Raw genomic sequence first — 23,086 nt, 5'->3', positions numbered from 1 at the left:
CTTCAACTAAAGATTGGCCTCACTGTTTCAGTATTCTAGTATTCCTTCCAAAATGAATCATCCGATCAACCAACGGCCTTCAGTGCTTAGTCGCTGTGGAGCCCCTGAAGAAGGTGGTGGTCAGGCCTGCAGCATAGTACAGGGTGCTAAGAATCCATGGACATGGACAGACCACCAATGGAAACTGACCCTGGCAACATTTAACACTGGAACTTTCCCGAGAGAAGCTAGCTGAGACCAGTTCTTTGAGGAACTATAAGGGCTTGTTTGGGATATCATTTGCCTTAGTTTCGAAAAAGCTGGTGAGGCTTATACAGTGCTGACTGATGGCAACGTCCTCTGCTATAGAGGACTTCCAAATAAGAAGCAGTACAAAGTATGATTCCTAATTTATACGGACATAGCGGGCAACATTGAAAAATTCTACAGCAATTAGGAGAGGGTAACAGTATTCGCAAAAAATGCTAATAAGAGGTATATATTAAAGGCAGTGGAAGCCTAGGTTCCAACCTCCAGTCGTGATGATGTTTAAAGTGATCATTTCTGTGAAGACGTTCAAATAGCGATTAGAAAAGTGCAAACTCAGTATACCGTAATGATGCGCGACTTCAATGCAAAAGTGAGGAAAAAAGCACGCCTGGGAAGAAGAAATTATCAACTATAGCGGTGACTGTAGAAACGCTAGACGAGATACGTTGGTAGAATTCGCGTAAAGGAATTACCTGGTAGAAGTTGAGCCTTGAAACCCAGGTGTCGCCGGAAGTTCACAGGTTTCTTTTATTAGTGAATGTGTCTCCCGATCCGCTTCTTGCCTACATTATGGTGTTTGAACAAGGAAATCGGGACTATAGGAATAATGGGGCTCTCTGCAGGCCCGCCTTTTCCAAACTCAGATGGTATATCTAAACAGCATGCACTGCGGCCATGGGATTCAGACTACTGCTGATTGTAGATACCTGCCAGTGAAATTGGCTCAGGCGCGCTCCTCGCTAAGAGCTCGGCCATTATGAGACCTCAATTCTTGGAAAAGCTTGTTTCACACCAACCCGTGTGCGTCCCAGCCTAATAGGGACAATAGGATAGCACGTGAGAAATTGCCTTTATAGGCGTGGCCCAAACGTCCTCTGTGCAACGCGCCATGAGAAACGACTGAGTGAAGACTCGCCCTTCTTTATCGTCGAGTATTCGCACCTCTCGTATGCCCGAGGCGGGGCAGTTCCCACTCGTCCTGTTGAACGCCAGCTGGCTGGGCTAGCATTTGCCGCTCTGCTTCAAGCAGTACGCCTGCACGTCGTTTGCTCAGCAGCCGCGGTTTAGTACAGTGTAACTGTCTCACCGTATGATGTCATCGGGGGCAAAAACTTTTGCTGCAGGCAGATGAGGAAGGAGTATTTGTTGCATTTCGACATTATCTATAGCAGATAGCGATTTGCCTTGCTACGCACACTGTCTGTACGACTTCTATGCGCTTCGTTATTGTGGATCGCGTTCCCTCAATAGGCATAATACATCGGCGTAATACATATTAGGCATAATTCATAATAGGCTTGCTATCGTCAACCCGCCTCGCCCTTCTCACAGAACCGGCCTTACCTCACCCTCATCCATTTTCCGAGATCGATCCTCACCTACCTATTTGAGAATGAAGGAATATATGAGAGTCAGGAAACACCCATTTGTGCTCGCACTCCTTAGGGTTCCCTTGTGACCTTAAACCACAGTTTTCTTTGGAAAACAGATTAAGCTCATGGTGTCCAAAAATGCGCTTCTTTCTTTTTCGTAGTTGCGTAACCGAAAGATGTCAACGTGAAGGTTGACATCCATAGGCACCTGTGTGAAGTTAAGAAAATCTCATGTAGGGTTCACCAAGGTAGTATTTGTGTTCAATGCGTAAGGATTTACATGCCTACCCAACAGGGAAGCCCGTTGCGGCAGCTATTTTGCAGAGGCATTCAGAACAATCGCACATTCAAAATAATGATGGACATTGTAGAAACAGTGTCGCTTTTTTGTAAGTACCCTAAAAATTACTGTCGGTGATCACACACCTTTGTGATACGTTCCCGAGAAGAAAGGCTCCTAGAATTTTTCATGATATATGATACAGCCCACAGCTGATTTCCTGTAGCGGGTTGATTGGCAATGTCCTCTTTTCTTTCTCAACATATGGTGATTTGGCTAGTACTGCATCCAGCGCATAACATATTTATGATCGTGGCCACTGACCGCTGAAATCCACTAGGGTGCCCCATGCAGTTTTCAAGTCACACGTTTCACAGCCCAGGAATAGATTTTACATGAAGTTAAATATTTATCTAACACACGCTTTACATGACGCCAAGTCGCCTGTTTTGTTCGTTTTTATGAAATAAAACGCGTTTCTCACTCGAAGCTTCTGATACCTGATGTATTTTCAATTTATTGTGAAGTTCGTATCAAGAATTTCATGAAGTAGATTTGTTATCCCAGCTTGAACATAAAAATGCCACCGAAGCAAGAACTTCTATGCCCTTCAGCGAACCTTGTGTCTTCCTACGCGATTGTTCTTCCCGCAATATTTTAGCCTGCACGAAAATTCAGAAAAACACTTTTCTAGAACAACCGTTCCTTGCCTCTGCAGTCGCGTCTACAGTCTAGAAAACAGTTATAACAATACTTTGATATTGCTGCGATATTTTGAAAATATTTGACTTGACAATTGTCCCGTCTGCGTGCATATTTATTGAAACTTTTTAAGGATATCGCCTTTGCACTGCACGGTCCTTTGAAAACACAGTGCCTCTGCAATAACAAAAAATATTTCCAGAAGCCCGATGTAGTTGCTGAACTCTATTTGCTGTAAACCCTAAGGGTTTCGCTATGTCTATATCTCCGCATAATATATATTTTTATACTATTATACTATATATTACTTCATATATCTATCTCGGCATACAAATTACGATACCTCTCTTTCGCAACGCTTCGTTTTCTGTTATCTTTCTCACATTTTTAATAGAAGCGTTATGTATTCGTTGACATCGACATTCTTGGCTTGAGTGGAATAATTATATGAACTCGTAGGGAGGGGCCACATACGTTCCTTACAATCATGATTGCCCGGTGTGTAACTCGGCCTATTCGTATGTTCAAAAAAAAAAAAAAGCTTTTAAATTTTGGTTATGGCGTTATGAGTCGGTATATTGAACTTTGAATAGATAACGTGGCTGTTTTGAGCTCATTTTTGTTTTAGCTTATTGTTTAGTATTGTTCTACCAATATTTTCCAGAAAAACAAAAAAATCAAGGCAAGGGCGTTTGAACTTGCTATGTTCTGTAATGTCCTCCAATAGAATGTACTTGTCCCGCATATTTTTTGTCCTCTTGTAAATTAGGTAAAGCATTTGTTACTAACACCTGTTCTTTGGCGCTGCAGCTTAATGCTAAAGGGTCTAAAAATCTGAAAGGAAGACATTTGATTTTTCGATTACTTTGCTGCAAACACCACATACTTTATTACGCGTACTCAGCCTGCTTGTATTTAGGTTGCGTGCAAAATGACAAAATATTCTCTTCTAAGCTCACTGCTTTTCGAAGGCATAGAAATATTCTGCAATCACTGCCGGACATGTGCAATTACTGCGATGCTATTTTTGCTCCAAAGGTTAAGAGCTTTATCATATCAACATAGCTATGCATATTGCAACGTGCTATTCGCAGAAGATGACGTCTAGCCACTGGTTCAGTGGGACGTACTCGTAAGCGGCCATTTCCCGATATTACAAAGACGACTTACTTTGCATGATGTTGGCTGGCTTCCATGCTTGCCGTTGCTTGCTGCCCTTGTAAACACATCCTGTAAATACTTCGCCTACTGTCCTTCCACGTAACATTCATTTGTTGGAGGTGGTGGATACTCTTTCAGAGTAAGGTGCTTCGCAGCAACCAACCTCGAATCTACATCGATGCACTCAGGCGAAGACACGTCACCGCCACCTGCGCTTGCGACCACTACCCAGTTTATCGCTCTCTGACGGCCCCGTGATCCCAGGGCCTTTTCCAGGGCAAACAGCATTGGCGTGGTTGTGGTTAAGCATGTGTGAATGTGCCAGCAAATAAAATGGTTGGGATCCAGCTGAAATGCTAGCAAACGACAATTTTTTTTCATTCGGTGGAGCACCTCCAGTCCGCTTTTTCACCCGCGAGGACGATCTCACCAGCTGCGCCAAGCTCAAGTAGCAGCTCCGCAGCCTTTTCGGCAACCCGTTTGGTCGACAGCTTGCTGCCAAAAATGTTCTGGCGGTACGTAACGAGACGCCAACTGAGCCTTACTTGTCGTACACACAGGGAGTGCTGACCTTGTGTCTACAAGGTGACCAGAAGATGTCCGAGGCTCACAAGATCGCCTACATTATGAAGGGCATCGTGGGCGTCACGTTCAATTTGTTCGTCTTCATCAACGTGAACACCGTGGACAGTGTGCTTAAACAGTGCCGTCGTCTAAAGGAAGCGTAATGCTGGCCCATATCGTCTTTGTTCGAGCGTCTGCCGAATATCGCAGCAACATTGTCCTACAAGCCAACTCCTTGTCAACCATCCACACCAGACGACAGGACGCACATTGTCTACCGAGACCTTGATGCCGCATACCGCCCTTCTGATATACGCACAGTATTCGGTACCTCAACGCCGGCTGTTTCACTGATACAGGCCATTGTTCGCGAGAAATTTGCGAACCTCATCCTTCTCTACTGTCTGCTCTCTAAACACTCGTGACACCGGCTTAATCTCCGCAGAAAATATTGGTCGCGAGCCGAACGACCTTGATTATTCCAGAAACCCGTCGTGATGGAGAACAAGCGATGATAAACCTACCTGTTTCCGCTGCGACCAGGCTAGACACATCGTTCTCTATTGCTGCAGCCAGTGGACCTCTCAGTTGTCTAGCCAATTTCCCACATGTCATGGTCCCTTCCGTACCGAATCTTCTACACCCGTTGGCCCTAACAAAGGAACCTACTACGCCCAGTCGCCTATGCCGTGTCGCAATCCGTCTCGTTCACCGACTCGAAGCCATTTTCATTCGCAGTCTTTTCGCCATCGACGTTCCCTCGAAAACGAGACTGCGACGGTTCTAGAGGTGAAGCTATGCTGTCCACCTAGACCTTCCACGCAGGGGCATCTGCGTCAGCAGGCGTTTGGTGTGTTGCGACACCACGTACCCGAGCACATGGGAGTTGGACACAAGCGCGTCTAACTGTGCGCGGCTTAGCCGTATCCGGAGAAAGAGGGTTCCTGGGGATTGAACAAATGCTGAGTGTCAGGACCTTAAAGGCCCCTCGTTGGAGGCAACACATCCCTTTGGCCTCGGTTTGACGTAGACGGCACCCCCGGACTGACCCACCCGGGGGAAATCGGTAGTTGCCTCTTCCTGTCCCATTCTCCACTCTTCGTCCTTCTTTCTCACTTTGAATCTTTCCTGTCTTCTAATGAATTCATTTTACTTCTCATTTTCCAGGCAGCAAGGGTTAACCGTGTGTATCTACCCAACCTTGGGTACATATATTAGGTTGTAGGTTGTATTAGGTTGTGTTAGGTTGTACATATATTAGGTCCTCACTTTTGGCAGCGGCGGTTGCGGTCGCGAGCAAGTCGCTAATCTACTTCTACTTTTGCCACAGGACAGCATATGCAGAACAATCCACGAGCCGAAGCAAGGAAAGGCTATCACCTCTACATGTGCGGTGCCCAGCTGACAACCTCGTAACGACAGTGACTGGGCTACTGCGTCTGCCCTGTACCGGCCAAACTCCCACATATAAGCAGGCATCGCTGACGCTGTCGCTCACTTTTGGCAGCGGCAGTTGCGGTCGCGAGCAAGTCGCTAATCTACTTCTACTTTTGCCACAGGACAGCATATGCGGAACAATCCACGAGCCGAAGCAAGGACAGGCTATCACCTCTACACGTGCGGTGCTCAGCTGACCACCACGTCACGACAGTGACTAGTCTGCTGCGTCTGCCCTTTACCGGCCAAGCTCCCACATATAAGCAGGCATCGCTGACGCTGTCGCTCACTTTTGGCAGCGGCGGTTGCGGTCGCGAGCAAGTCGCTAATCTACTTCTACTTTTTCCACAAGTTGGTCTTTTTTTCTTTGCTTTCTAACCATATTTTTCTCTGTGTATACCGCTGCCGCTGCTGCCAAATTGCGTGCTGTTTACACAATGCCGACCAATGCTGAGTTGGAAAAAGAAATGGACGCTTTACGGGCTGAGGTTGCTGTGATGCGTGACAGCCTGAACATGTTCAATGAACTTTTCGAGACGGTTAAGCAGCAGAATATAGATCTTGCTGTTGAAAACAGGGCTCTGAAAGATGAAAATGTCGACTTGGCACGCAGGGTTTCTGAAGTGGAACAGTACTCCCGACTAAATAACGTAGAAATAAAACGTGTCCCTGCAACTAAAGGTGAAAGCTGTCTTGCGGTTGTTCAGATTATGGGTGATGCTATAGGATGCAAAATCGCTCCTGAGGAAAGCTGTCTTGCGGTTGTTCAGATTATGGGTGATGCTATAGGATGCAAAATCGCTCCTGAGGATGTCGATACTGCACATCGTGTACCAGCTAAAAAAGAAACAAATATTATGGCACGCTTTAGCTCCCGAGAAAAAAAAACTGAGTTCCTGACAAAGGCACGCAAGGCTCGCTTGACCACTGTGAACCTTGGGTTTCCACAAAAGGATCAGAAGCCCTTATACGTTAATCAACATGTTACGCAAGAAAGAAAGCGGCTGTTTGCACAAGCTCTTGAGCTGAAAAAAGCAAGAGGCTGGAAACACCTCTGGACAGACCACTGCGTAATCAAGGCACGAAAGACAGATGACAGCCGTGTGTACCGGATTTCTAGTGCGGGTGATCTTACTGTTTTCACCTAGCTTGCTAGTGTTTGCGGCTGCATATCTTAAACCTGCGCAAGAATGTTTTCTTGTCAGGATCTTAAAAACATTTCAGTGATGGAACTCCCAAGTTATCGCTAATACATTTCAATATTCGTAGTCTACGAAAAATCTATGGCTGCCTCAAAGCATTTCTTTCCATAATTAATCACAACTTCTCTTTTATCTGTCTATCTGAGACATGGTTGTCACCGGAGCATATAAATTTATATGCGCTACCAGAGTACAATGCAGAGCACTGCTATCGTGCTATGCCACGTGGCGGCGGATCTGCCATATTTATTAAATCATCATTGCCATACAAACGCCGCAATGATCTTGCCTTTTCTAATTTGATCTGCGAATCTATATGGTTAGAATTTGATCAGAGTGTTCTTTCAATTAATGGCCGGAACACAGTGTTAGCGTGCATTTATCGTTCACCATCATCGTCATACTCTGAGTTTTGTCTACAGTTTGAAAAGTTGTGGCACACTGTTGCGAACAAAAACAGAAAATGTCATTATCTGCGGAGACATCAACATAAACATTATCGACCCTAATAGTCCATCATGTTCTGATTATCTTGCGTGTTTTCTTAGCTATGACCTTGCTTCTTTAATTACTTCTCCAACTAGATATGACATGACAGAATCTAATACGTTAATTGATCACATATTAACCAACTTTACTACAGATCATACGGCAGGAGTCATCGAGCACAGCATAACCGACCACTACCCTGTATTTTTGACTTTAGGTAGAGAAAATTCTAAAGCGACTGAAAAGAAAGAGAAAGTACATTTTGACTCTCAAAAATTTATCTCTATGATACAGTCAAATGACTGGACCGCAGTACTCTGTGAATCTTCCGCGGAAGACGCTTATCACTTGTTCTTGGCTGAAGTTACACGCTGCATTCATGAATGCACTACTACATCTATCACAACTCGTTTCTTCAGTTCCCCTCGTAAACCTTGGGTCACAAAAGCGCTACTTTTATGTATATTGAAGAAAAATCGGCTCCACAAAAGGGTAATTTGTGAACCATTTAACTGTGACCGTAAATCTCGTTTCAAAAAGTATTCTAACGCGCTTGCAGCAGCACCTAAATGTGCTAAACGAGATTGCTTTCAGAACAAGATTTTGAATAATGGCAATAATACGAGGCGCTATTGGCAGGTCATTAACGACTTCTTAAATAATAAATGCGTGAGCATTTAACAAAAATAAAAACTGAGACACATACATACTGCCACCCAGCTGATATCGCGAATGCCTTCAGCGAGTATTTTAGCAGTACTTGCGATTCTCAAACAGATCCCCCATTACCGACAATGCCTCGTCATCTTCATTCTTTCTACTTGCGACCTACGAATGCAAAGGAAGCTCTTCATGTTATATCTTCGCTTAGGTCTACTGGCCCTGCCCTAGGCTCTGTTCACCCATCACGTATCAAGTTGGTTTCTAATGAACTGTCTCCTATCATAGCCGATATTGTTAACAAAATGTTTAAAGGAGGCATATTTCCCAGTTCTCTGAAAGTTGGTAAAATAACACCTGTTTACAAAAAAGGCAATCGTGAACTTCTGAATAGCTACAGGCCTATTTGTATTCTTTCATTTTTCAGTAAAATCATTGAACGACTAGTTCATACACGTTTATCATCCCACCTAGCAAAATTTATTCTACTATCACCTAAACAGTATGGCTTTCGGCAGGGTTGCTCAACTGAGCTTGCCTTCTAACCTTCGCCGATAAAGTCAACAAGGGAATCGACCAAGGCTTGCTGGTTGGAAGTGTATTCATAGATTTAACAAAAGCCTTTGATACCATTAATCACAAAATTCTAATACATAAACTTGAATCTTAAGGCATAACTGGCCCAGCACTTCAGCTTATTTCTTGCTGCCTAACTCATCGTACTCAAGTTGTTCAGATTGACGGCAAAGTCTAATCGGCTAAGAACATATATCGAGGCGTTCCTCAGGGCTCGATCCTTGGCCCGCTGCTGTTTCTGCTATTTATCAGCGACCTACCTAATGTTCTAACCACTACGGACTGTATATTATAGGCAGACGACACGACTATTTTTACTTGTGCTAACAATGTCGACGAGCTAGAGCAAAATGTTAACGTTGATCTGCATAACATAACTTCCTGGTGTCAAAAGAACATGTTGTGCATCAATCCGCTAAAAACGGTTTTTATGGATTTTCATTCCTTCCCGACACTAATTTCGAACTCTATATCGGTGCGTCTTGAAAACAACTTAATGCCAATATCTATTAGCACTAAGTTTCTTGGCGTAGTTTTATACAGGCATCTGAAATTCAATCTTCATGCGCAGTCAATTGTCCGTAAGATATCGTTTGGAATACGCGCCATAATCAAAACCCGCTCGTATCTTCAGCCACACATTATCCATTCCCTTTATCATGCACACATTCACAGCCATTTATCTTACTGAATATCAGCCTGGGGAAACACATACCTCGGTCACCTCAGCCAACTTCAACGCATGCAGAATCAGGCGATTCGCCTCATGACTTTCAGCCGTTGCCTATCGAATGCAATGCCACTTTATTGCAGTTTGAACATTCATCCTCTTCATCAGCTCTTTCAGTTAAAATTAACAATCGTGATCTATAAGTTATTTCGTAATATTGCACACATACATGGCTTTGTTATTGAAATTTTTGTAAATACTAACACTACTAGGTTCTCTGAACTCGATAATCGTCTTTTGCCTAAAGTAGGCGCAAACTATGGTAAGTTCACTACCATATTTGCGGCAATAAAACTATGGAATTCTATTCCACATACCATTAAATCCTCCCCCACAGAGCATATATTAAAGAATCAGATTAAGAAATACTTTATGCAGCAACTCCCTTTATCCTAACCACTGACATTTGTGAATGTAATCATAATTGACTAAGCTATAATAATACATGTTATATTACTCATATTTTTATTGTGTTGTACATTTGCATTGCTTGTTCACTACAGAAGTCTTCTTCGCAATTTTTTGTCTTACTAAACAGTTTTGAATTCTTCTTTTTTCGCGCTGTTTCTTATTTAGTCTGCAATGCCACCGTAACCATTGCTTGATCTGTATTGTCCTTTTTTAATTATTTTTTCATGTGTGGGAGTCCCCCTGACTGTTTGTAACTTTGGGACTCCCTGTGTAGTGCTCATTTTGCATACAATTCTTGTAAATCTGACATCGTTGATGAATAAACTTGAAACTTGAAACTTCAAAACTTACGTATACAGGTATGTTCCTAACCTCGTAGCGTGTCCTTGTTGGGCTCGGTGGTGGGTGGCTACCATCACCGGTGAATATTCTCAGAATGATATAGCAAATGCATTCCCACCTTCCAGATCGTCCTAACAAACGAGGGCGCACCAAAGCAATTTTTGATTCCACTTTAACAACCAACGTAGAAACATTCCCACGCTACCATGTGATCCACAGTGAAGGATCTCTGTCAATGAGAAAACTATCCACATTCCTAGTAGCAAAATGCCTAGCAGAAAAAAAATGGAAAGCAATACAAGGTTTCAAAGATGTCAAGGAGGGCCTCCTCCTTGAACTCAAAACAAAAGACCAAGTACAAAAGCTCGCTGATCTCGCCAGTGTCGGTGACATCAAAGTCACAATCTCAGCACACCGTTCTGTTCACACAAGCAGGGGCGTAATATCAGAAGATTTCTTACGCCTGAGTGATGAAGAACTCTTGGAAGGCTTCCAAGAACAAAATGTAATCATGGTTTAAAGAATAACTCTCCCAAGAAATGACGAACAAATCCTAACCAAACACGCTATACACACCTTTGGTACCAGTATTGTACCTACTACACTTGATGCAGGCTATCTGAAGATCAACGTAAGACCGTATATGCCAAACCCGAGGCGGTATTTGAAGTGCCAGAGGTTCGCACATGCATCGCAATCCTGCAGAAGTAAATCGACATGTGCAAAGTGTAGTGCCAATGACCATCAGTCGGAGAAATGCAATGCTGCCCCACACTGTACAAAGTATACTACCTTTAATATATACTTATTAAGTTTGATTACGACTACAGCTACCCTAAACTAAAGTCATGTTTAACAGTCCCGGAAGAGCACAGCAGTTTACGATAAGCAGCGAGGCACTGGAAGTGGTAAGGGAATGCATCTACCTAGGACAGGTAGTGACCGCGGATCCGGATCATGAGAATGAAATAATCAGAAGAATGGGCTGGGGTGCGTTTGGCAGGCATTCTCAGACCTTAACAGCAGGTTGCATTATGCCTCAAGAGAAAAGTGTATGACAGCTATTGCCCGCTTTGTCCTTATCGATTAGAAATTCTGCCCCGTATTTCTTCTTACCTAGGAGACCTCTGTAGCCGAGGACATATCCTTTATTCAGCATTGTATAAGCCTCACACAAGTGCTTCTAATCTCACTAAAGCTGATGATATCCCAAGCAATGTTTGATAGTTCCTCAAAGAGTCCTGGTAAGCTAGCCTCACTCGAGAGGGTTCGGGTGTTAAACGTTGCAAGGGTCAGTTCCTAGCGCCCTCTGCTGCGTTACAGGTGGGACCGCCGCCTTGTACAGATGTCCCGCCGCTGCTGGGGACTGAGGGTCATTGGGTATCTGAGGGAGCCATTTGGAGGAGGGAACATAGTATAAATACACACGCGTGCATGAAAGGATTTCGCGACAGCGTCGCTGAATGGCAAAGCGCGCCCAGAGGGAAGCGCCATCGAGGAACTGTGCTTCACACACGCCTCATACATGACGCCTCTCTGCCGCGGCTATTTCGTGTGTCATTACATTGGTGTAAGGCTAACGCCAACAACGTCAGCATAATGGTACGATGGATTCAGAGGCCGCACATAAATAGTGATTGTAAGTGAGTAACTGTATGTGCATGACATGAGCGCGCTTCGGTAACATGACGTTCTGATTAAAAAGTCGTGCAGTGCAACTGGAATTTGCACTTTGTATAGACACTCAAGAATACACTCTTGTTGTTTTTGTGATAAAACCAACCGTGCCATACATTTCATGATGCGTGTACGCGCTGGTTTTGCATCCAGGCCGCAAAACACTCCGGGTCGCAAAAATTTTGTCTAACTCGACATATAGAGAATTGGTATGCACCATGTATTGGAACAAATTACTGATTACAAAGTCTTCGTTTCAGTCTTCCAAACATTCCTACCGGTTTAGGGATCCCACCTGAACTCTAAAGAATTCGCGCCGTGAAGCGTTTCCTCGGCCAAGTACGTTCGCTCTTTCGTTGGCTTATGCAATTACTTCTGTCGCTTTGTCAAAAAGTGTGCTGACAGGGCTCGTCCCGTCACCTCATCTCTCAAGAAAGATACGTCTTCCTTATGGGGCCATGGAGAAGCTCATGCATTTTCTGCGCTTATCCGCTTTCTTGGTCACTTCGACCCATTTGGTCCTGCGGAAAGTAGTTCACCCTTTTATTTTCTGTTAGGTCGGGAGACGACCCTACCCACGGATACTTTAGTACAAGCCTCTCTACAACAACCAGCAAAGCACGCGCAACATGCCATTGCAAGGGCAAACGCTGTGCGTCATTAATGGCGGATGACCCCCTTACGATGTCACACGTGGCACAGATGTTCTGTGACGACTGCCGTCATAAGGATGCCTATTGCCCTCCTAATAATTTTGTGCTCCTTTGTTCGCTAACTCGAAGAGTCAGACTTTCACGGAAACGGCAAAGCCACCTGCGCCCATAAAGACTGATGTAGTTCGCGTGTCTCGAATAAAGCCGTATAATTCGTCCTTTGATGCTGCCCTCTGACCTGCCCAGATGGTGCCAGTCTTTTCAACCGGAGGAGACGGGCGGGGGGTAACTGCGTGAGAGAGAAGAAAACTGGAACATCAGGGCGTCATGGATTAAAAAGAGGCAGGGGTTGCTCCTCGCCATCATGGCTGCTGGCGCCTTAGATGTAAGTCTTTGTAAATATACTTTTATTTCTTGCGTGAAACAATAATATTTCTTTCAGCGTATATTTGGCAGTAGTCTGAGCAGCTAGTGGGCATTATATGTATGTATCAGGGCGGCGCCAAGGCAGCTTCCAATTTATTGCATTTGGCAAATAGGAACATTTTCGTTGACGTCAGTTAAGTACACATGTATGCCTTAAGCATAGTGGTGATGGTGATAGTAGGCAAGTGTGGCGCAGAAACCGGTCAATATTGGCTACTGCACTTCTCTGTACCCCTTATTATCACACCTCAGTGGCGTTGGTTCAGTTTATTTCCATTTCTAACATGTGAAGTTTTAATGCCTATAATAATATAAATGACAGTTCTCTTGAAATGTTACATGGAATATCATTGACCAGTATCAGGATCAGCTGTCCATATGCTGTCGTCCATTCAATCTAGAAAATTCAGAGAAAGCCCTGTGCACAAGCGCTATGCTATGGATTTCACATTTAAGCTGCTAAATTGCACCATTCCTACCTCTGAGTGAATCAAAATAGGCCATTTTTGTTTTTCTTAAATAACTGCTACAAAGCAGTTCGTGCTCATCAAACCAACGCGTTCATCCTGATCATTCACACTATTCTTTCTCTTTATGGTATCTTTCCTGTTTTCAATGTGCACTTCGTTGCTTTTGCACAATATTCATTTCTTCTTCCAATGTCGCAATAATGGGACAATATTAAAGTTCTTTTTTATGTAACATCGTTACCGTCATTAATGTTTGCGTTTGGATATTTATGGATATTACAAGCAGATGTCGCCCGTTGCGAAAGGTATATTTATGTCATAATGAGGAATTTTGCAGTTCAATAACTAAAAAGAAACTTAGCATCTATGTTTTAATTGTAAGAAGCTTTCATTGTAAAAATTCGACTCTAAAATACAGAGAATACATCAATAATCAGCCCGTAGTAGATGTTTATGAGCGGACAGATATAGCTGATAGAACAAAACATTTTCTACCGTACTGTTTCTTGAGGCCACAAGATGATGTTGACTTGCTGTACCAAAAGAATCAATCAATATTCTTTCCTGTCTCTTTTTAAAACTTTACTTAGGCAATTTGATGTAAGGAAATGAAGATGTGAATGACATGTGTTTCAAGCAAATCAAACTTATAAATTTACGCTTGTAATACATCAAAAGCGTGGTATGAAGTTTCATACGCGCCATTTATTTTACTGCAGCAGACGGTTTATTGACATATCTGGGCAGCTATTAGACAGTAACAGACAAAGTTAACTGTGACACGCTATACACTATGACACGGCCATAATAGGGACACTCCGATCTTTAAATATGCGATGCCTAATGCTTTTGAACACTTAGGATTATATAAACGTACGTTGAAGCCTTTCCACATTGCGGTAAGATAGCGGCCGCAACTTACAAGCATTTTTTGGGAGCACAATATGCAAAAACACAAACTTTCTCATGTAGGCAACGTATAGGCTCGTTGGAAACTTATTGGTATTTTCCGTTCTCTTCGAATGCAGTTTTCAGGAGCTGCAGCAACAAATTGGACTTTTTGACGAATTATCTGCGAGAAGAATTTTCCTGACCTGATCATTACACCGATAGGGGGCCAAGAGGGAGCACTGAGTACATATACGTGGTGCATGGCATCACAGATTGCAATAGAGTGTGAATATATAAGAACTGGCCAACTTATTTGACTATATTGATCTGCGCTGACTGCGTAACATCACAAAGCAACTTGATATGGTTCGCCAGGCTTGGTAGACAGTACATTGACTAAAACTAAATGTATTCGCGCACAACTGCGAATACGTAATGATAGATAACCGAGCGAATTGGCATGCAGTCATGATGTAGTTTGTGCAGCACTCGCATATGGACGAAGGTACACACGTATATACGTGGTTATTCCACACGCACACATCTTCTTGCATGGTTTACAAAAAAACGTTGCGAAGTTCTGTGCCGTTCATGTCTTCTACTTTTTCAGCAAATAAATTGCCGAGAATTAATGCCAAGTTAAATAAACAAAGCATTTCAAAGAAATTGCTCCAAAATGCCTGCGGCATTATGCATGCGATGAAGTTTATCGACGGCCAAGTTGGCATAGAATATCAGGCACCATTTTCCTGCAGAATAACCTATACACGGCAAAGTGGAAGGTTTGCCAACGTGAGGCTTAGTGTGCAGAAACGATCGCTGGGTGATACCAAGCCGACCCACCCAGTAGTTGATGGCCAAGAATGTGGTTGCACGGCACATTTTAGCGACACCATGGTCTTATGGATACACCCAGCACTGCGCGTGAGACAATTGAAGCCTTTTGCATGAGCAGAAATGCGGAAGGCTGTGTCTTTCAACCGTCCATTCGGCTACAGGACAAGTAATTTGAATATTTGATGAACGCGTGTGGTAGAGTGAGATAGATGCTGCTGAGACGCTGCACGTTTTATGATGTTTCCAGATGACAGCAAGGTTTCAGGTAATGTTCATGTGTTTTACGACTTACGGATTGCTTTATTCCTTCATGTTTGCCAAAACAATAAAATTGACAGTAGCTTAGCTCGGCTATGCGAGGATATACGCAGCGATAGCTAAGGCATAGCATGGTTAGCCTTGGTTAATCTTGATTGCAAGTCCAGGTTACTCTCGATGTCTAGCTATGTTTCGGTGTTGATCCTGTCAATCGGCGCGCTGTTTGTCTGTTTCCTCGGTGATTCGTTTCCTCTTCATCTCGTTCCGATGTCGATTCCAGGCCTCCTCCTGCTTATCAGAATTGTCGCCGTCCATACTACAGCCTCAGCTGTAGGTGCGACGCACACGAGCTCTCCTTTTCAATTATCCGATAAGTTATCAGGCATGCGACGCAGCTGACGAAGCGAGCGGAGGAGAGCGCAACGACGAGGAACGCGGTGTTAGGTCATACCAAATGGCGGCGGCGGGAAGGCGCGGCGCTGCGCAGCGGCGGAAGACCTGTGGCTCGGTACTACTAGTGGCGCATGCGCAGTTGTGACTAGGGTGGGTGAGAGACAGAAATATCCGCTGCGAGGCGCGCGTTGTGACGTCATGTGCCTCCTCGGAGCACCGCCACGGCAAAATCGCAAGTTCGCGGCCAGCAAAGCTTTCGCTTTAAAAGTCAGTGGAGAGTGAACGCACTTCCAGTGTGCAGCTTCTTCGCCAGTCTAGTCGTGAGCACTGCGAAAATTTAAGTATTAATAAATGTGGGGTGTTTTCGAAGATTTTAAGCATTACTCAAATTAGCCGTTCTGAAATAAAAAACACTATCTGTTCGGAGACTTGCGTCATTAATGGCTACCACCGAGTGACGAATGATACGTGGTACTTATTTGCTACTTTACAGAAAACAAATAACAGCTTCTTGAGATTTAGTTTCAGTAGGCTTATCGTAATGGTAAGTGGAAGCGATATATGCCTATAATTTATATCAACTTTTGGAACGGTAAAAGTGCGTTTAGCCGTGGAAGTATGGCATGACGAGTTTCAGCTATTACAGCATGTAAAGCTTAAATAGGGAAGTTACACACAGTGAGCCCAGAGGTGCATTCCTCAAGGCGATGTTCAGGTTACACCACCCAGCAACAGGCAGCCAGCGTGAGGCTAGAGAGAGACGCACAGAGCAGCAGCGTGTTGCTGAAAGCCATAGGTATGAGCATGTGTGGTGCATCAATGTAATTTGTTTCCTTTATTTGCGATTATGCCTGGAGCCATGTACTACAGCGCAGTTCCTGTTTGGCACTCATCTGTAGACGGCCGGAACCATCTGAAGGCCCCAGTAAGAAGCGCATGTGAGATGCTTATCGCGCCGGAGAATGCAAATACTGCAAATTGTTCCGTCACTACTCGCACGCGTTTGTGGTGCCGTGGACTAAAAGAGTCGGCGAAATGGTTTGTTGCCTGTTTGATTTCAAGAAGTACCTGATAAATTTGAAACAACCTTTCATAAGAGCATTGCGTATGTCGAAAGAGCGGGACTTCCCGCTGCTGGTACGTCTACAGTGGCACATACACAGAGCCCTATGCTGTAAAATTATTCAAATACGCGTTTATTCTGATGTACTTACGCCAAATTTGCGCAATCGCCGACGCAGTCATCGCGCGGTGAGCCGCAGCTTTGTTTGAACAGCAAAATCAAATGTTCTCGCTTAAGTTGTATAGCTGTATACTAATTAGGTATCTTACTGAATGCTTGGGCTTTCGGCCGGAACAGATACTTTTTTTAAATATAAAAGGAGATACACTTCTCAACGACAATTCCAGAAAACTTTACTTTCCACGAGAGTTTATGTAGTCGGTGGGATCCAGTGATATTGATGACAATATCCGTAAACTTTATGCGCTCTTTTCTTTGACAATAAAGGCAGCTCAGCGTCCTCTAGGTCCTGTAATAGAAACATAATCAGTTCGTTAGCCACTATTTCGTGACCGATCGCTTCTTATGAACGCGCTGCGAATTCTAATCTGTGCGCCGAATATTTCCACGTTAGAAAATATAAAACTGCTTGATAAAATATGCTGTGCGGAATCTAGCTTGGTCCTCGAGAATATTTCGGGAAGTGTCTTCGTTTCCATCTTGTTAGCCAAGCGTTGAAGGCTAAGCTGCGGCAGTTCATGGTTGCGCAAAACAAAATTAAATATTTATGACTTTTTATTGAAAACCTAGCCAATATGTAGACAAAACTAGGCATGCAGATACACAAACATTGTAAGCGAACCGATGGGAGCTAAATTTAGCCTTTATAAAAAATGACTTTGCTTAGTAAGGTCAAAATTCGTTCAACTGCGGTGAATAAGCTCATAGAAAACCTAAACCAACAACAAGTGCGCCTTCATAATGAAGTTCAAGCCACGCGGGTATTTGACCATTATCTTCGCCATGTGTTATTGACCATGACGTGTAATACAAGCATTTGTTTACTGTCCGATTACTTTTTCTTAGAGGTAGGCATGTCTCGACTTATAGCCCTTCTCTCGGCCCGTTGTGAGGCAGGATGAATTTGTGAACAAAATTAAACCAGTCCCCCATTTATTATTTTACAGCCTCCGTTACGAAAATTTGCACAAGTGGAGAAAAATTTCTAGCTTTAATAAATATATTTTGAAATTTTATGCAAATATAAGCCTTGTTTGATCGGTATAAGTTCAAAAGATGAAGGCAAAGTTCTTCATTTAACATCAGAAGATAACACGAATGCGTATGGTGTGTAGGCTACGCAGAGAAATGATACCTTCTCATTCGAGTGTCCTGATAAAGAGTAATGAGCAAAGTACATTGGATACTGTTTGTGTACATCACTTGTAAGTGTGGTGAACCTGATAAAAAAATTTGACTATACAATATGACAGCACGAAAGGGCGTTTATGAGCTTGTTCAGTTATAATTCAGTGGTAGAAAACAGGCATTCGTAATCATTTTTGGGCTTGTGAACTTTGTGATTTAATATGATTTTTGCTGAAGTGGGAAAGACTCCGGATATGACGATAATAAATAGCTGAAGCAGGTTTAAATCATTCAAAGAGGCGGAATGTGAAAACATTGATTCACTAGATTTAAGTGCAGGTTAAACAACCCTAGGTGGTCAAAATTCCTGGAGCCCATACAGATTGTGGTTTGGTACGTAAAACCGCATAATTACTTTTTACTTTGAAAGAGCAACTAACTATGTTATGTGTCTGCGTGTGCAAGTTCTTGGTGCTATGCAAAAGTATGACATACTTTTGTTCAGTTCTCTCTCGGTTTGTATTTAGAGACGAGAATAGGCCTATACACTGAGGTGAACTGAAATATACATATAATCTTACATCTCGATAACTGCAGTAGTAAAACAATTAGGCATGAATAAATAAAACGCCAATGCGTTAAGCACCAATGGGAAAATATATGTAATTCTCTTATGAAAAGGTAAATAATGAAAGCTTTCACCTACCTCCTGGCCTTCGGTGTGGTCTTCCTGGACCGCCTCCTCTACCGGGTCCTCTGCGTGGTCCTCCTGCAGAAGATAAATTAGTGTTAACGTGGGGCTTATTCAAAGAAGCTAGAGATTCATTTTCTACCTGATTTTAGGCGATTCATTAAAGGCATATAACGTTTCTGCGCTGTACTTTGAGAACCATATGGGGTACCTACTTCAATAATCCTAAAGCAGGGTGGCATGAGGTTGGAGATAGTACTAGAGATTGCTGTACTTATCTACACAGCTGTGCAGAAACAACAGATTACCTGCGTCGGCAGCAGAGCCAGCCTTTGTTGACGCACGCGGCATTGTACCGTTTACTAAGCGTTCCGAGCGCAGCTTCCGAGTAGGCACAAATAGGCCTAATGGGCACTAATAGGCCCAAAATTGCCCCGTCGAGTTATTTCCTTCTAGGAATCGTTTTTGCCGGCGTATCGGGTTGCAAGAGGCCACGTTTGCCTGCCGATTTTACACAAAACCGCGCCGCCGCCGAAGGTTCAGGACCATATTTTTCAAAAACAGCCGTGGAAGTAAAAATGGTACCGATTGGTAGCGCTGCTCTCCGACTTCTCCACCGTGCAGTACAGGGCATAATTATCTGCTGCGTGCTTAATTATCTGTGCGTAGTGCACATCAGTATGTGCGCTCGCTTAGAAGTCATCACTAAAGTGCCATATATTAGAAACACGTTTCTGCAGCTGGCAACCTCAAAAATTCCTCACTGGTTACGCCCATGCATGTTATTTTATATTTTTCTAGCCATGCAGCGCGGTGCACTCACCAAAGTGACGGTAAACAAACGCGGACACTAGGCTTCACAATGCATCAGCTCCCGAATCACTTGCGCCTCACCTACAGCAGGCCTACAACACCGATCATCAAATTTCCTTCAGAAAAGGTAACTGGAAATGATGTCCTTAGGATGCCTTTTTTACCGCCAGCGCACTGAGGATCGCCTTCTGAAAAGAAATTTGTTCTTGAAAACTTTAGAAATGCTGACTTACCCATTGCTCCATACACCGGTTCCGGCGTCGAGGACAAAAGTAAGGCCAATATGGTCAAAACCCCTAAAATGTTTAAGCTCCAAACGCCCGCCATGATTACTCGCTTAGTAGTGTGAGAGTTCTTCCAGAAGTGGGCACTTAAATATAATTTTGACGATGCTTTACGTGACGTCACACTTTTTGTTTTTATTCGGGTACAACGTGCTTTATTGTAGTATTTTATTATGCAGTATATATCTTTTTGTTTGTGAGATCAACCTTCATTTCTATGGCGGAGACTTCAGAAACTAGTGTCAACGGGGCCCTGCATGGAGACGGAAGGAACAAAGATCTCAGACACAAACGCTACAGTGCATCTGTAGTTCTCGATTGTCTGCCGATGCGATACCGCTACCAAGTATATCATTATCCTGTTTGCCTACTGCGTAATCCCCTGCTTCAAAAGTATTTTTTCCCAAATACGGCACAGTCACAACGAGCTAAAAATAAAACAGCCCAGAGACCAATGCATTGTCGTTTTTTTTATTTTGCAAAGGTAAAATTTTGTACATCAGGATCGCCTGTGGGAGGAAAGTAGGTTCAATAAAAAGTATCCTAAAGCACCCGCAGAAAAACAGCAATATTTCATTTAGAATGCACTGTTTGGTAGTCGTTCAAGTAATGTAGCAGATACGATTCCTGATTTATACCTCAAGATATTTCGACGGCAATTGTAGCGTACAAAATCGTTTGAATGCATCATGAATATGTTGTCTTTTCGCCCTAACCTTTATGGAACATACATTCAACTTTGAATATATACAATACACGAAGGCTTGCAAATCAAGCGGGGTCAAATTCGTTCTTCAGTAATGTCCTTCAAGGAACCTTCCTGTTTCGCTATTTAACGTTTATTATATAGAACACTGCTAAAGAAGCTGGAAGTGATGGACCATGCGCAATTGCTCTCCCCATCGCTTCGAAGGATAATACAAGAGCAAGTTTCCAAGGAGCTGCCTGCCACCCGCCAGCTTCTGCCGGACTCCACGCCTTTGACGTACACTAAAGTCGCAACAAAACCACGTGATGTGCTGATCATGGATCCGGACCGAGCACCAAGCACCTCCAGAGAATTGATCATCCTCCTCATCATCATCATCTTCTTCATCATCATCATCATCAGCCTGGTTACGCCCACTGCAAGGCAAAGGCCTCTCCCATGCTTCTCCAACTACCCGGTCATGAACCAATCGTGGTCATGTTGTCCCTGCAAACTCCTTAATCTCATCTGCCCACATAACTTTCTGCTGTCCCCTGCTACGCTTCCCTTCCCTTTGAATCCAGTCCGCAAGCATTAATGACCATCGGTTATTATCCCTCCTCCATACATGTCCTGCTCTTGCCCCCCCCCCCATTCCTTCTTCTTGATTTTAACTAAGATGTCATTAACTGGCGTTTGTTCTCTCACCCAATCTGCTCTTTTCTTATCCCTTAATGTTACACTTATCATTCTTCTTTCCATTGCTCGTTGCGTCGTGCTCGACACCAGAAAATGAACGTAACTTCACATGCAAAATGAGAACCCTCAGCATGGAACGTGGGGTGATTGATAGTAACAATTATCCAGCAGTGGCCAGCAGGAGTAATGGGATGAGATCTGCACGCGTCGGTGACTATGTGGTCAAGGGGGCGCGGATGACAAGACAACGGCTTGTTCGCGCAGTGGTCCGCGTGGAAGGCCAGATACGTCAGAGCGCAGGTTTCAAGGAGTAACCAAGAGCCATTGGAGTCCTTTAGAAAGATAGTTGCGAAGGTATAGTCAACCGTTGCTAAGCTTGAAATAAGGCGCTTGACGGACGTGACGTGGTGTGAATAAGAAGTCGATAAATAAGGCAAGCCAGGGGCCCTTCATTGCTCCAGAAGCATGTCGGTAACGGCTAACGAGGACACGTCGTAGGTCCACACAGGCGGTGTCACAACACCAGGTGGACGAGGTGACCTGGACAGAGCGTCTGCATCAGAATCTTTGGTTCCCAGTCGATTAATGACGCGAATGTCTTACAGCTGGAGCCACAATGCCCAACGGTCATGTTGACCATATGGATATTTCAAGGAGATGAGCCGTCATAATGCATGATGACTTGTATCAACGTCGAATGGGCATCCGTAAAAGTAACAACGAAACATTCCTATGGTTCATATGATTACACGCAGTTTTTCCGTAATCGAATAGTTGGTCTCGGCTTTACTGAGCACACGGCTGGCATAAGTAAGGTGCTACTCATGAAATCCATGCTTGCACGAGGAGTCATACTATTGCAGGATTGTCTGCAACCTAAGTAGGTGGCATGATGTAGTAAACGCATCGTCGCATGCTTGTGACCATGCCGAAACGTAGTCGCTCCTGCGGAGAAGTCAAGTAAAAGGGGGTATGATGGAAGCAAAATTACGCGTGGAGCGACGAAAATATAAACAAATGCCGAGGAGGCTGCGAAGTTCTCTGAATTTATTTGGTTTGGGGAACTTGAAAACGGCACGTACATTACTTGGTCCCGGAAGGAAGCCATCTCAGGAGACGACATGGGCAAGAATATTGACAAGTGACCTTGGTTTTTTTTTCGGGTGAGTGCTTTTCACCGTCTAACAGATGTTATCGCTCAGCGCGGGACGCACCTGCTTGAATCGGTACTTTCTGCAATGTTATCGATGGTTCTGTACGCTGTCTATTTTGTCACCGAAACTTCTTTAATCTGATTGCATGTATGCGTGACGCGAATGGTGTAGAAGTTTCGGGAAGACACATAGGCACCAGCGATTACTCTGGAACGTTCCATGGTTCGTTTATAGAAGCTGACGCACTTGACCGGCCGATCAAACTTCGATGACTACCAGCTGTGTTCGCCGCTGTCGTTGTGCTTTAAGTGTAGCCTGTTTTGTGGGCGCAGATTTGCCCAATAAAAGTTAATTTCGTTGTTAACAGTATTTCTCTGTTCTTTACCGTCACTTCTACGTGACGTCTGGTGAAGGTGCTTTGCGTTCATATACCGGACGCGCCCACAAAGCCGTGACGCAAGCCCGAACGCGGAAGACAACACTAACGTCACCAAGAAACCAGCGAGGTAGCCGCATGCTGGAAGGATTGCCCGCTGAGCACGGACCTTTGCTTTAAAGGACCAATAACTGCATGGTCACGAGAGCAGCTACGATGACAGCTCGAG

Source organism: Dermacentor variabilis, chromosome 8 (genome assembly GCF_050947875.1).
Source record: "Dermacentor variabilis isolate Ectoservices chromosome 8, ASM5094787v1, whole genome shotgun sequence".
Taxonomy (NCBI): Eukaryota; Metazoa; Arthropoda; class Arachnida; order Ixodida; family Ixodidae; genus Dermacentor; species Dermacentor variabilis.
The sequence above is the reverse complement of the archived record's forward strand: the minus strand, read 5'-3'. Positions refer to the sequence as shown.